Here is a 15384-nt window from a genome sequence, read left to right on the forward strand (position 1 = left end):
TGCTTTGGGTTTAACTGATATCATGACAAATGTTTTGCTATATCCATTCTATGTCTTGTAGTTGATTAGCAATGCACACAAAATTACTTGAGAACTGTAATAGATCTGATCAATAGATCATCTCTTCTCTGAGCAAATCTGGCTGAACAGCTGCCCAGTTATTATTGGTTACATACACCTAACAAATTAGACTCCCTCACACGCAGCCTCAGCATAATTAGGAGAGAGCTTTAGTCGGCACATATTCCTGTGAGCAAACCCTGTTGAGGGGTGTATGGGGTGTTAGGGGAAGGGTAGTATCTCTGGTGGGGGACTCGTCATGGTCCCTCTGGGGTGGTTGGTCTCCACCTTTGCTCCCCACCCAGCACTCAAGCTCTCACCTGTGGCTCCTAGAAGCTGTCAAAATGTGACAGCAGTCACACCCTGAGAATGGCTTCAACTGGCTTGCTAAACCAGGTGAGGCTTGCAGATGGATCTCAAACCCTCAAACTCCAGCATGCGAAGACAGGCTCTGGCAGACAAGACCAGTAGTGGGTCCAGTGGTCAAGAAGGTGATTACTGCATGTACTATAGAAGTAAATGAGGGGCAGATGGGGCTCATCAACCTGGGAAGGTAGCATATCTGGGAGAAGGAAAACTCTTACGCTAAACCTCCACTGTCATTCATGAGAAAGGCTTTGGGAGTAAATACCAAGGAAAAATTCATACCTGTTGCTTTGCAGGACATCTTGAGAAGAACAAAAGGCTAAGGAGTAAACCCTACACAAATCCAGAAAGGAGTCAGTTGGATGGTATCTTGTACTCCTCCTTCTGAGAACCAAGCTGGTGCCAAATGTATTGCTCTGCTTTCCTTTGGACCACATCAGACAGGCTGGTGGTGGGGGGTGGTTGGATCTTGTTATCTGGGCAGCCCAGGACTTCCATACACACTTCCCAGGCTTGCACTCTAGAGAGATCTCTTTGCTAATGCTGTAGGGAGCAATAGATTACCCAGTATCAGACGAAGTGAGCCTCTGAATGCCTGTTACTGTGAAGCACAACCAGGAGAGGGCTATTGTACTCCTGTACTGCTGGTGGGGATGGGAACCTGGGAGCTGAGTGCTGGATTAGATGGGTTTTTTCTCTGATCCAGCAGCTCTCTTCTTACATTCTCTGTATTTTTATTCCGGTTTTTAACACCCAATTTTAAATACTAACCAAGGTTACACCAAGGTATGTAATCTGTGATGTTAGTTGCTCCATTGCCTGACCTTAAGTGAAGTAGTCACATAGGAAATGTCCTCAGTTATTTTGATATTTGACCCGTGGATCATCTCCTTGCTTTTAGATCACTGCAATCTTTTATTTACTTCTTTCTTGTGTAAACAAAGCTCAGACAGGAGTTAAAGATCTGATTGTATAATAAGTCCAGTCTTTGGCTGTGTTCTTAAAGGCTTCTGTTTCTTCACATTTTCATAGCATGTAAATGAGGTCTCAACCCTTGTAAATCACAGCCTGCAGAAGAGCTTCACAAAATTACTAAATCTGCTTAAGCAATTTCCCATTTCTAGTTTCATTGTTTCAGGCATTTTGTGTGAGAGATAATACCATCTTTGCACCCTGGTCTTTTTACTGTAATATATTCTGCAAGGTTGTAATGCCCTCCCTACAACCTTGGAACATTTCTTTATCGGGGAGGGGGGGGAGAAACAGAATATCTAAAGGCTGGACACATATAGTTCATCTTCAGCTAAGCATAGTTTGACCTCCAAGAGACCTTGACGTTTTGTAAACTGCAAAATGAGCATGTATTCCGATGAGCAAGAGGGCAACAGCAAAACTGACATCTGGGATTGTAATATCTTAAAAGAGTGGAGCCAAAATGTGGCTTTTAGATCTCTTCTCATTACACAATTTAAGTGAATGTTCTCTCCCGCCAAACCAAGTTAAATCAAGTGGCGTGAAATGAAAATCTATTCAGTGCCAAACAGCAGGTTGAGCCTAATGTCTTTACTTTTAGTACATATCCTCTTTCCATTATGGTGGAGAAAGAACCTGAAACTTTCTAAGTAAGTTTGGATCCACTGGGGCTATGGATTTGGGAGTTGGGCACAGCATCTATTTAATGCATCTCATGCTAGGTGACCTGGATGTTCCATCATATATAGAAGCTCACTCTTCCAACATGTAATGGAACGTCTAGTGATTACAATGTTTCTTTGTGTTCTGATGGTCTTGGGAATTTATCCCCTGGAAGAGTCCCATGTAGCCCCTCCAAATGGGTGATGGCTTTCCAGCTCACTTCTCAGGGACAGCATCCAAGGGACTTAACCAATAAAAAGATATTCCCATGAGCATAAATATAAGAGACCATTACTTTTCTCTACTATAGTCACAAGAGATCTTTCTCTCTCTCAGCCCCCAATAATGTGACCTTAGGGAAATTGTAATACAGTACATGCAACTATGAACCATAGTTGCATGTGCCTGAGTTTGGGAACTTAGGAAACTTGTTCTGCCCTACAGTAGTGAAAATATCAAATTTCTTTAAAAAGTCATTTTGCATTTTTCCAAATAATTTTAATGGTCTTCTTAATTACCCATTTATTCTCCAATAAATTTTCAGGCAATATATATATATATGTGGATATTTAAAAAAACATAAAGGTATATTTAAAAGTGTGGGTGGAGGGACACTAGCTTTTGAAAATATTTATTTACAGTTGAATTTAATTTTAGGGAGTAATTAAGGAGCAGAGATGCCCAGAGGTTTTTTCATTGTGTGTGTGTGTGTGTGTGTGTGTGTGTGTGTGTGTGTACATACATACACATCTATATGATCAATCCAATCATATTCTGTCGTTCTATTTCCTCCACCTTTAGCTACTTTAAAAAAAGTCTTTTATCTGTGTTCAGCAGCAGGAATAGTACTAGGATTTAATAGTAAGTTCTATAACAGACCAATAGCTTCCTATCTATGAGTAAACCCAGCAAATAGCCCAGACAAAAGATGGCAATAGGTGATGGGGCCTTGACTGAAGAGATAGGATCATTGCAGATTTAGATTTCATTTTTGTGAAACATTTCCATTTCTCTAGCGGATTAGACAGTCCCCTATGGGGAAAAAGAACTGAATTAACTATTTTTCTACCTGTGGGCCTGCTGTAATCTCAAAATGATGGTATCTGCGGATTGAGATATGAAAGTAAATTTGGCTCAATACCCTCTGTGCAGCTCTCTGACCTGAAACACCCACAAAGATGCAGACACTATGCTTCTTGCTATAATCCAGTGATACCACCACCGGGAGATGTTGCTTAAACAGCATTTCAAATATTCTGTAGCAGATAAGTTTACGTACTGTTCACCCATATGAACTCCTGCTATGAAAGTTTGTTAGAACTGTTCCATGATCCTTCATTTCCAACTATAAGAGACCCAACTGAAGTAACCTCTACTGTTGCATGGCAATGTGTTTCAGCATGCGTACTCTATAGCAGTGTTTCTCAACCAGTGTGCCTCCAGATGTTTTGGGACTACAACTCCCATCATCCCTAGCTAGCAAGACCAGTGGTCAGGAATGATGGGAGTTGTAGTCCCAAAACATCTGGAGGCACACTGGTTGAGAAACACTGCTCTATAGCAAGCCATTGCAAAGCTATTTTCAACAATATTAGATTCACACAATATTAGAATTAAAAACCAGTATAGCAACGTCCTTAATTGTGCTCAACGGCCTGATAGTCCAGGTAAATTTGTTGGGAATAGATAGCAGAGCTACTTGGGAAAGGCACTTTATATTCATGGCACCACCACTTAAAAGGCTGTCTCTGAGACCTCATGATATATACCACCCTATATAGGATGGGGCCTGGGGCAAGTCTTCCCCAGGTGAATTCAACTGCTAGGAGGGATGTTTGGGACAAGGTGTTTTCTAAGGTATGTTCCAGTATCACCATGTATGAGGGTAATCATTGAGGGCTCATATTCTCAATACAGTACTGTATTCTCATGCCCTTTAGACACCATAGCAGGGGTGCCCAAACTTTTTTCGAAGAGGGCCAGATTTAATGAAGTCAACGTGTGTGAGGGCTGATCAAGTTGTTGAGCTTTTTATTAGGATTGAGTTTGTTGAGGTTTTTTTTAGGATTTGACCCCAATAAATAAACTGCCACAGGGGCGAGATAAAACCGGCCGAGGGGCTGGATTAGGCCAAAACAGACTTTGGACATGCCTGCTGCTACCATAGACCTGGGAGCAAAAGACTTGAAATTCATTTCACATGCTCCTTTGACCTAGTAAAAGTCTCGTGCCTCCATGATAGCATACCAAATTTGCATGGTGAATGTGTTCGAATGCAGCCTCGCTGGTGAGAGCAGATATTAACCACATCACTTCAGATGTTCCAAATTTTCACCATGGAGTATGCCCCCAATTCTGGTGCAAGATATTTTGCCGCTGGAAATAACAACCAAAATGGCGCGCGCGCACACACACACACACACACACACCTGCCTCCAGGCTGCTGGGGCAAATATTAAATATAAACCTTGCTACCCGATTCTTGCATTAGTTTGTTCCCAGGGAGTTACTTAAAGCAATTTGCTTCACTCTACTACATGGCAGGGCTGCCCCCATTTTTTTTAGGGGGTGGGGAGCATTTGCTCGGATACTGTAGCATGCAACCTTTTTACCTAGAGGGGAAAAAACAGCTTCCTGGTTGATATTTCAAGCTCATGGCACCCTACCTCTCAGCTGCCATGATTATGAGACTTGCTTCTGGGAAGCTGTAGCTATCTCCATGGAAACCACACTTTACACTTTCCATGGGAATGCCACCTGATGACATTCACAGAAGACCTTGAATGTCTGAACCAACAAGATATGTCAGTACTGTGGCTTACTAAGATTTTTTGATTTTTTTTTTTTTTGCTAAAGATTAGGAACTTTCCCTTTCTTTGGATTAGTCCAAGCTATCTATTTGGCCTTACAAAGAAAAATAAATCTCTTTTAGCCTTGAACAAGAAGGCTTAAATGGCCCCCCCCCTTTGTGAGGTCAAAGTTTGCACCATTCAGCATGCCCACCTGGTGTCTGTCCACTGTGGTACCCCTTAAATTGGTATATATTCTTGATTTTCTTTTACCACAACAGCTGATGCACAACTTTAAAAGCTTCTTTCCTTCCTTCTTTATTTATTTATTTTTTGAAGCAACTAATATAAATAATTTTGACCAAACTGCGGGAGGCAGTGCAAGACAGGAGTGCCTGGCGTGCTATGGTCCATGGGGTCACGAAGAGTCGGACACGACTAAACGACTAAACAACAACAAACAATATAAATAATACTAATTTCCACAGTAGCTACGTATAATTATTATGAGCTCAGTTTTATAATGAGAAAATAGTTTCAGGGTAGAGTTGTTCCAGATTTGACATGCACATAGCCCCATATGGTGGGGTAGAGCTGGGTTAATGATTTTGGTGTCTGGCCATGGTTGCCTTCTGAAAAAGCCTTTTTCCATTTACCTTCAATAGTTTTCGAGATTTCTCCTGCAACTGATATTAATCTTGCTAGTCTATAGTTTCCTGCTTTGTCTGTTGACCCTTTGTTCTTTGCCTGCCCTGGTGCAGTTCAGCTGAATTGATTTTTATTTTTATTTGGTTTCAGTTCTTTTCTTTCTAAATTGCCCTCCACTTGCTTCCTGCTCTCCCTGGATATCTCCACACAGTGCTGTGAGAAGTGGCATTCATGTGTGACTGTGACCCAGCCACTGGAAACGGTTCCTTGTTGGGAGGCCATAGCTGTGTAATGTCTCCATTTATAAACTGGTAAAGAACTCTTGTAGCAGCAGTGATGAAAACAGCCTTACAGACAGGCAGCCTTGAGTTGCTGTCTGGCGCAAATGTTGTATATATCAGGCATGTAGTTACGCTTCGCTTGAGTGTTCCTAGTCTTTTATATATTTTATATTTCCTTACATCATCATCATTATCATCATCATCATTTTATTATTTATATGCCACCTATCTCACCGGGTTGCCCCAGCCACTCCGGGCAGCTTCTAACAAAATACTAAAAGCACAAAAAACCTCGAACATTAAAAAAAAGTCCCCAGCCTTCAGATGTCTTCTAAAAGTCAGATACAGTAGTTGTTTATTTCCTTGACATCTGATGGGAGGGGATTACACAGGGCAGGCGTGAATACTAAGAAGGCTAGATCTGATTCCTCATTCGTCATTGTGTTCCTACTTTCCTTCTCTGCTTCGCCCTCTCTCATCGGTTTTTAGCCTTCTTTGCACCTTTCTAAGACCAAACCAGATAAAGGTAAGGGTACCCCTGACCATTAGGTCCAGTCATGGATGACTCTGGGGTGGCGTGCTCATCTCGCTCTATAGGCTGAGGGAGCCGGCGTTTGTCCGCAGATAGCCTCCGGGTCATGTGGCCAGCATGACTAAGCCGCTTCTGGCAAACCAGAGCAGCGCACAGAAACGCCGTTTACCTTCCCACTTGAGCGGTACCTATTTATCTAACTTGCACTTGACGTGCTTTCGAACTGCCTGGTGGGCAGGAGCTGAGACTGAACAACAGGAGCTCACCCTGGTGGGGATTCGAACCGCCGACCTTCTGATCAGCAAGCCCAAAGCTCAGCGGTTTAGACCACAGCTCCACCTGCATCCCAAACAAAATCTAATAGTAAATGCATAACTTGCTGGAGCATAATAAAAAAATTCCTTCAGTAGCACCTTAAAGACCAACTAAGTTTATATTTTGGTATGAGCTTTCGTGTGCATGCACACTTCTTCAGATACACTAGAAACAGAAGTGTCAGACCCTATATATATATATACAGAGGGTGGTGGGGGTGGGTGGGTGGGAATGGGTGATGGGCTGATGGGAGTGGTAAACCTGTAGATGGCTGTTAATGGCTGCTGATGGCTGCAATTAGTCCTGGGCTGAGGTGCTAAAGAAAGCTAGATCATGCATAATGAGATAAGAATCCGATGTCTCTATTCATCCCAGGTGCTTCCATGGTTTTAAGCTTGGTAATGATTTCCAATTCAGCAACTTCTCTTTCCAGTCTGTTCCTGAAATTTCTCTGTAATAAAACAGCTGCTTTGAGATCTTGTATAGAATGTCCTGGGAGAGTGAAGTGTTCTCCTACTGGTTTTTCAGTCTTATGGTTCCTGATGTCAGATTTATGTCCATTTATCCTTTGGCGTAGGGTTTGGCCTGTTTGTCCAATATAGAGAGCTGAAGGGCACCGTTGGCATTTGATGGCATACACAATGTTAGAAGATGAGCAATTAAATAGTCCTGAGATGGTATGTTGGATGTTGTTGGGGCCAATAATGATGTTGTCCGGGTGTATGTGGCAGCAAAGTTGGCATCTGGGTTTATTGCAGGCTCTGGTACCAGTGTCCATGTTAAGTCTGGTGGTTGTATTATTGTGGGTGAGGAGTTGTTTAAGATTGGGTGGCTGTCTGTAGACAATGAAAGGTCTTCCTCCCAGAGCTTGAGAAAGGGAGCTGTCATTGTCCAGGAGAGGCTGTAGATCTCTGATGATGCGTTGTACTGTTTTAACTTGGGAGCTGTATGTGATGACTAGTGGTGTTCTGTTATTTTCTTTTTTGGGTCTGTCTTGCAGCAGGTTCTCCCTAGGTATCAGTCTGGCTCTGTTGATCTGTTGTTTAACTTCATCAGGTGGATATTTTAGTTCTAAAAAGGTTTGCTGTAGATCTCTTAGGTGAGATTCTCTGTCTGTAGAGTTGGAACAGATACGGTTGTAACATTGCTGGTGCATGTTTTGTTTTTCACTTGTCAGTAGCAGCCATGGGGTTTTTATCAAAGTTGCAGCATTTGATTTTTCTCGTTTTACTGCTGTATTAACTGTTTTGATTAACTGTATGGATTATACACCACTTTGTGATGTGATTGACCCCTAAATGATACAGACGTCTTTTGAATAAAGAAAAAGAGGTGAGAGTCAGGTGTACCCTGAGGTTCAGTTAAAATTATCTTTAATACTACTTTAATAACACATGTTTGTGCAATAGCACTGAAATGAAAGCACTTTAATGCAAATTTTAAAATTTGATTTAAGATAGGCATTCTACTAAATCTATTTACTTTATTTTTTTTATCTATTAGATATATATAACCACCCTTCCTCAAAAGATCTCAGGGCGGTTCACAAGATAAAAATACAATAGAAAACCACAAATAAATAATCAAACCAAAAACACTAAAATAATACCCCCCCAACACATTTAAAAGGCTGTCAAATATTAATCACCCAAAGGCCTGGTTGAAGAGGAACATTTTTGCCTGGTCCCTAAAGAAGGTGCCAGACAAACCTCCCTGGGGAAAGCATTCCACAAAAACACTAAATGGTGTGATATAATGCATCACAACTCACACACCACGACTCACTATGTGAGCGGAACACAGCAGGCTGCATCCACACAAAAAGAGCTGCACCCAAAAATGTGGGAATCCTGGTACAATTCTGCATGTTGCTTTCAGTGGAAGACAAATGGCTGGATAGTGCTAAACCGATCTGGACCCACCTCTGGCCTACTGAACTGAGAAAACAGCAGCTGCACAACATGCAAGATGGGACAGAATTGTAAGCTTGATTATTTTTTTTACTTAAAAGGTTTTTAGATCACCTTTCAGGTGACACTTCCAAGGTAGCTAATGATCACTGCAACAGTTAAAAAAATAGATATTAAAATTCACACTCACAATTAAACCATAGCTAACAAACACGCATAAAAACATTAATAAAGCAAGATAGATAGAATGTATTAATTAAAACCCCATGAGAATAAAATCACCTTGAGCAGGTGCTGAAAAGTTAATAAAGCCAGCACCAGCTAAGTCTCACTGGAGCTATTCTGTTACAGCCAGGCCTGGGGGTCAATTCAAATCAAATCAAATCCCTTTATTGGCATCACAGTACAGTATAAAACATTTCAAGTCACTGGGATAATTAAAACGACAAGGGTGAAGCTGTCGAGTGTCATAAGGTCACACTGGGGGGTCTTTCTTGCCCCTATCAACTTTTAGCATCCATGTACTAGATTGACGTCTCAAGACATAAGCAGGAGGAGACATCTGTTGCTATATATTGTGTGAGACAAGCCCATTTTGTAAAGCAAACAAAACAAAACCTCTATTTGCTCCATCAGTTATTATCATGGGTTTTACAGTCCCTGACATAACATTGCTTCTATATATATATGCTATATATAGCTTGTAGCATAATATTTGTGCTCCGTTGCAGCCATCAGAAATGGGCAACCAAGTCTTCATTTCTATGAAACTCAGTAGGGCCGTGTGAATAAAAGAACAAACTCAACCTTGCTGATAAGGGGCATAGCTGATCGGCAGCAGTACTTTATTCTAATACACATCTTAGACTGGGGCGGAGGGTGGCTGGAAACCTTTCCTATGTAGGAGTCCAGTTGATATGGCAACCAGCAAACTCTCTCAGCAGCAGAGTAACCTCCATGTGTGACTTTCATCTCAAATTCAGAGATTTCTGAATTTGAAGAGATTTCTGATGCATGCAGGATTCTGTGGACATAGGATTCCCCGGGAGGTTTAGACTTTCATCATATAAATCACTTCTTTTCTTCTTCTCTTGTCTGAAATACTCATGATCCATCCTGAAGAAATGTGGGTTCTTCCACTCTCATTGATTGCCAGATATTCATTATCAGACTTTGTCAGGCAATTTCAGCATTTTCTGCTCACTGTGCTCTGGAGCTGTTTTTCAGGAGCCAGAGTAGCTCACCCCCAGGATGAAAACGTTCAGAGTTATATATTTCTCCAAGAATCAGCAAGATTTGTGGAAGCAGCATTTTGCAAGGCACAAACCTAGGTATTTAATTAATGTACTTGCCATTCTGTAATTTTCAGCTTACCAAACATGTGCTCTCTTTTTCTATGTTGGAGGAAGAGGGAAGATTCGTAACTCACTTTAAAGGGCACATTTTAAGGCTTTACAGCCTATATTTCTTTGCTTTATTTCATAGCAAAAGTTGTGATTTTAAATCTCCGCTGGGGTTCTCTCACCAAAGAGTACTTGCCCCAAACTTGGATCTTGGCATCCAGGAATTCTCCTTTTATACATATCTGTTCCTTAAACCAACATTATCTTCAAAATATATAAACTGAAAATGAAATTATATTTAGTGAACTTTCCATATAAAGTCATCCACAGGTCATATCCCCACCTACAGTGACTCAGTATGGCACATTACTTTGCAAAAAAAGAGGGCCTAGCAGTATTTTGGCAGAGATGGATGAGAAGCATTCAGAACACACTTAAAAGCTATAGGTTGTTGACATTGTTCTTTGCACAATATTTGATGTTTTCGATTCTTTTACTTCTAAGGTCATTGTTGGGGAGGAAAAGGTCTCACATTGTGGGATCAGCTATAGTGCTTACATTAATTCTGCCCATAATTGTGTCAATTTAACTATTGTCCTTTCACTCAGAACTTATGTCTCACCCCTGAAATGCAGTAATCGATTTTCTCAAGGTTGTGACCCTTTCATATTAGACATCACAAAAAGCAGAACCTATTCCATATTCTTATTCATTTCTATGGCGTTAACATTTCGGCTGCATTTAACACTAGCTAATTCTCTTAAAATGAGCACCATAATCCGGCAAAAATTTACTGCTGTCTGAAGCACACCAAGTCACAAGAGGGACTAACTTTGAATAATAATGAACAAGCTTGCCATTCTTTTGCAGAATGTCTTCAAAATGATTCAGATAAATCCAGCATCGTTCATTAAGAAAACCTATATCATATGGTCCCGGCATGGCCCTCCTGGGATCCCTCTTTTGTTTGCTCCACAGTGAGAAAAGACAAGCTACCTCACGGAAAGGGCAGCAACAGATTTCATTTGGGGGGCAAGAAATTCTCTAAGTGCCTTACTGTGTGCATTAGGAAAATTAAAGAAAACAAAAGCCAAGCAACAAAACCACCCACTCAGCTCAGGATACGCAAGTGAATTTATGAATCCCTGAGGCAATGAGAGAGCAGCTGCACTATCCCTCAGATATGTCCTCTTACTGATGGGTCTGACACGTTATTCCAAACTATAATTTTACAGGCTGTTCCTGTAGCATAAATTAAACTCCTGTAGATAATTTTTATAGCTCCTAAAACATTGGGTTGCTAAGCAAGTTAAATTAGCTGCAAGGGTGATCCGTTATCAAGTGCTGGAGTATTTGCTTCTCACTATGTATAAAGTATTTAACTCTATTGTCTGTCCCATCCTGAGGATTTTTACTAAGAGAATATAAAAACTCAATAAAAAATACATATTAATTTGTTTAAAATCCAGGACACCCCCCACCCATCCCTGATTGATTTAGACCTAGCTCCGAAAAGGCATTTTTTTTTCAACAGGATCTTTCAAAAGAAACCAGGGACTCAGCTATACAGCTGCAAATAAAATGTTTTAAGTGTGTTTTAAGTGCAATACACAATGTGATGCTAGATGGCGATGGTGAGCCTTATGGAAAATTCTGTGTACAGTGGTACCTCGGTTTGAGTACACAATTGGTTCCAGGGAGCTGTTCGCTCCCCAAAAAGTACTTAAACGGAGCGGCAATAGCGCGCGTGCGCGAAGCGCCAATAGAGCACTTCTGCACATGCACGCGCCACGCAGATTGCTTATGTGCATGCGTGCGCCGTGGAACCTGGAAGTAAACACTTCTGGGTCCGCAGAGTACTCAAACCAAAAGTACTCAAACCGTAGCGGACTTAAACTAAGGTATGACTGTATTTTTTAAAATGCTTTTTTAAAAAAAGCATTTTCAGAATGTTTTTAATATGTGTGTAGATTCCACCCAGGTGTCTTGGGAGCAGGGTGATCTAACTACAAATACCTTATGCAGATTTTGTGTGTGTGTGTAGACCCTTCTATTTTGAACCTGGTACATGGATAAAGGATGTTTATCCTTTAAAACATGTTAAAAGGATGATCTTGGAGTTCATCTTTGAGTTTAGGATCTCACTGGAACTTAGGACAACAATATATTGGGTTCAAATCATTTACAGGTCACAAACTAGATCCTTAAATTGTAATTTGAAGACAAATTGGTATTGTATGAAATGCTAGAACATAAGAAAAACTAGTATTAATAAGATACAGCAAAGAATGACTTTGTCTATGGTGAATATGCTTGTGTATGCCTTAACTCTAGTTCCAGAGAGCCCAGCAAATCCAATAAAATATATTTAAATATGAAATTCTAAAAAAGATATTGGCAAGTGATAAATGCCCTTAAAAAAAGAAAAGAAGCCCAACATGAAATTTGTTTTGGCTTACTCCATCTAGATACTACCAGCAGCTTCATATCATATAATATATCCTATCATCATATCATATCATTTCATCATATCGTATCTCTAATATAATATTCCTGACTATCAGATGATACATATGAGGAATCTTCTGTCACTGCATCTCATCCACAGTTTTTGCGGACGCTGTACTGTTGCTGTATTTTGTTACTGGGATTGCTGCTCATAATCTTATTTCCCAAACCAGGAGCTTTCTTTACAGCTTGAGTTTTTTTCCTACTACAAGTCTACACACATCGCATCAAAATGGGGCCTGGGGCTATGATTTGATGGTTTGCAACAAAATGAGTGATAGAAGTTCAAACCACCATGTTTCTAGGAATCTTGGAAGATAACTGGTCACCCAGACAACGGAGTGAGCTGGAAGAAATGCCAGGAGACTATTTTATTTTTACCACATTACATAAAATCACACGCACAGAGTCAAGATCTGGTGTGATTCTGCAGCAGCTCTTTTATTCTTGAGTCCCTGCTTCTTGTGCTCTGTTTGCCAATCTCATTTTCAAGGTAATCCCAGTAAAATAAAAAAGAAGGCTTCCAATCAGCCAGCAGAAGTATCTTCTATTGCTTAGGACTACTCTGCATTTCAAAACCTCAAGATATAGTTGCCTAGTAGGTATTCCGGTTGTGTTTTCACATCTCCAGACATGTATCTGCGCTCTATGTGGGGCTGCCCTGAGGTTGGCCAGGAAGTTGTGCAAAATGCAGCAGCTCTACTACTCACCAGGGGCAGACGATTGCCATATGTTATCACATTGCTGGAGGAACTGCACTGGTTGCCAATTAGCTACCGAGCTAAGATTGTGTTGGTAAGAGTGTACAAAACCCTACACACAGTTTGGCATTAGGCTATCTAAACTTTAATCTCACCATTTAAATGCCCAGCTGATCACTGGGCGCTTCAGGGGGGGGGGGGCCTCTTGCAGATGTCAACTCATCAGCATGTCAGGATCCCTGTCATGAGGTTTCATTCTGACTCAACTCGGATGGGGTGGTCAAATCATTCATTCATTCTCATTTTCATCATTTTTCATCGGAAGTTCACAAGGCAGTTTGCAATACAAACACAGAAAAATACATGCCGTAATAGCAAACAAAAACAACACTGCCCCCCAACACACAGAGATTAAAAGGCCATAGATGGAGCAGCAAGAATTGGCTTGGAACCATTGGGCCAGGGTAGTGAACTTGGTGCCATTCAGATGTCGTTGGGGCTCCAGTTCCCATTGATCCAAGCCAACGTGGCTTATGGTTGGGAATGATGGTGAGTCACAGTTCAACAATATCTGGAGGGCATCATGGTAGCTCCTCCTGTGTTAGGCAAAGTGAGGCAACTGATTCTGGGTGTCATGAAAAGGCAGTAAACTGTGAGTTACTTGAGTTGCTGCTGTTGCATTGTTACTGCTTGGAAGAGGGAGAGGCAGGTGCAGAATTTTCTGATTCAGGTGCCTTGGGTACTATACACCATGATTGAATTCCTGCCTTCAGGCAGCAAAAAGTGTTAGGCTGGCATTGGGACCAAACCTTTAATCCTGCGTGCTTTTAGGCATCTGTGTGGCTTACTCTCATGTTGTTCTATTAGACAACAGGGCTGAATTGAATGGTGTGGCATACTGCAGAATATGCAAACTGCTGATTTGAGAGCGGGGGCATTTTCTCATTTTAGTGGAGCACCAAATTACCCAGACGCCTTGCATTTTGTAGTGGAACCCACTCTGTTCCATCCACTGTAATCTAATTCAATCACTTATTTTCTGCACACTCGTTTTATCCCATTATTTGAGATTTCCTTTGCTTTTAATCCTGTACTTCAGGGAGCCCCTTAGTTCCACTGGAAATGCATAGAACTCTGATATGGTAAATAAAAGAACAAATCTGCTGTAATAAAGCTCAGCATTCCTCTAAATCAATCAGCTTTCTTTCCCCCAGTGGACAGCATAAAGCCAGGCAAGTGACTCTTCTTTCATCTGTTGATTAAAAATGGTTCCTTCAGCTTAGCTAAAATACAAGCCCACGCAGGTAACTCTTTCCATAGGGCTGCCATTCTAGAAACACATTAAGCAAAAGAAGTGCATCAAAAGACACATTAGATATCTGTGAACTGAAGAAGAGGTTAATGTCATTCTATCTCTCTAACTGCCCCACCCCACCCCCACCCCCACCATAAGAAATGAAAGAAGAAATCGCACATTATGCATTGTCCATGGGAATTAACGTGTGTGTGGGGGGTACTTTTTCCGAACACATAATGTAATTGGAGTATATAGCTGGATTTTTATGTATTCAAAATATTTATGATGTTTAATTGACCAGGTTTTTAAAGCTGAAGAAGCAATGAGGAACCAGTCCCAACCAGCATGGCCAATGATCAGGGTCAACAGGAGTTTAGAATGCAACGATTTATGGAGGGCACCATGTTAGCTACTCCTGCCTTAGCTTCTGCCCAGATTTAGCATGTCTGAGTCATATGGGATTCAGTAGAAGAATTTTGAAATATGTTTGACTCTTCTATTTAGGTTAGTGAGTCAGTTTTGACTGGGTCATGTTTATGATAATCATGTCGTATTTCATAATGGTACTGTATAGGATTTCCTGCTAGTTAGTCATTGTTTTTTTATTGTTTTATTTTTATTTTTGAAATGTGTACCTTTTATAGAGTTATGCTTCAAAAGGCAGGTTTTCTATCATCATGCCAATCACTAAGATAGTGGCACAGTGTATCTTGATTTCAGTAAGGCTTTTGACAAAGTCCCCCATGATATTCTTGTGAGGAAGCTGGTAAAATGTGGGTTGAACAAGGTAACTGTTAGGTGGATTTGTAGCTGGCTGGCTGACCAAACCCAAAGTGTACTCATTAATGGTTCCTCGTCATCCTGGAAAAAAGTGACAAGTGGGGTGCCGCAGGGTTCTGACCTGAGCCCATTGTTGTTCAGTGCCTGCCAAGTTGTGTGTCCAAACGTATTATAAGAAAACAGCATCAGCATGTAGCTGAACAAAATTTTGGGAAAGCA

General features: G+C 41.0%; 1 protein-coding gene across 1 annotated transcript in view; it reads left to right on the forward strand.

Moving 5' to 3' along the window:
• BEND5 (BEN domain containing 5) overlaps positions 1 to 15384 on the forward strand; it is a 730611-nt gene that overhangs the window by 537472 nt on the left and 177755 nt on the right. The window lies entirely within an intron of this gene.

Source organism: Zootoca vivipara, chromosome 7, assembly GCF_963506605.1.
Source record: "Zootoca vivipara chromosome 7, rZooViv1.1, whole genome shotgun sequence".
Taxonomy (NCBI): Eukaryota; Metazoa; Chordata; class Lepidosauria; order Squamata; family Lacertidae; genus Zootoca; species Zootoca vivipara.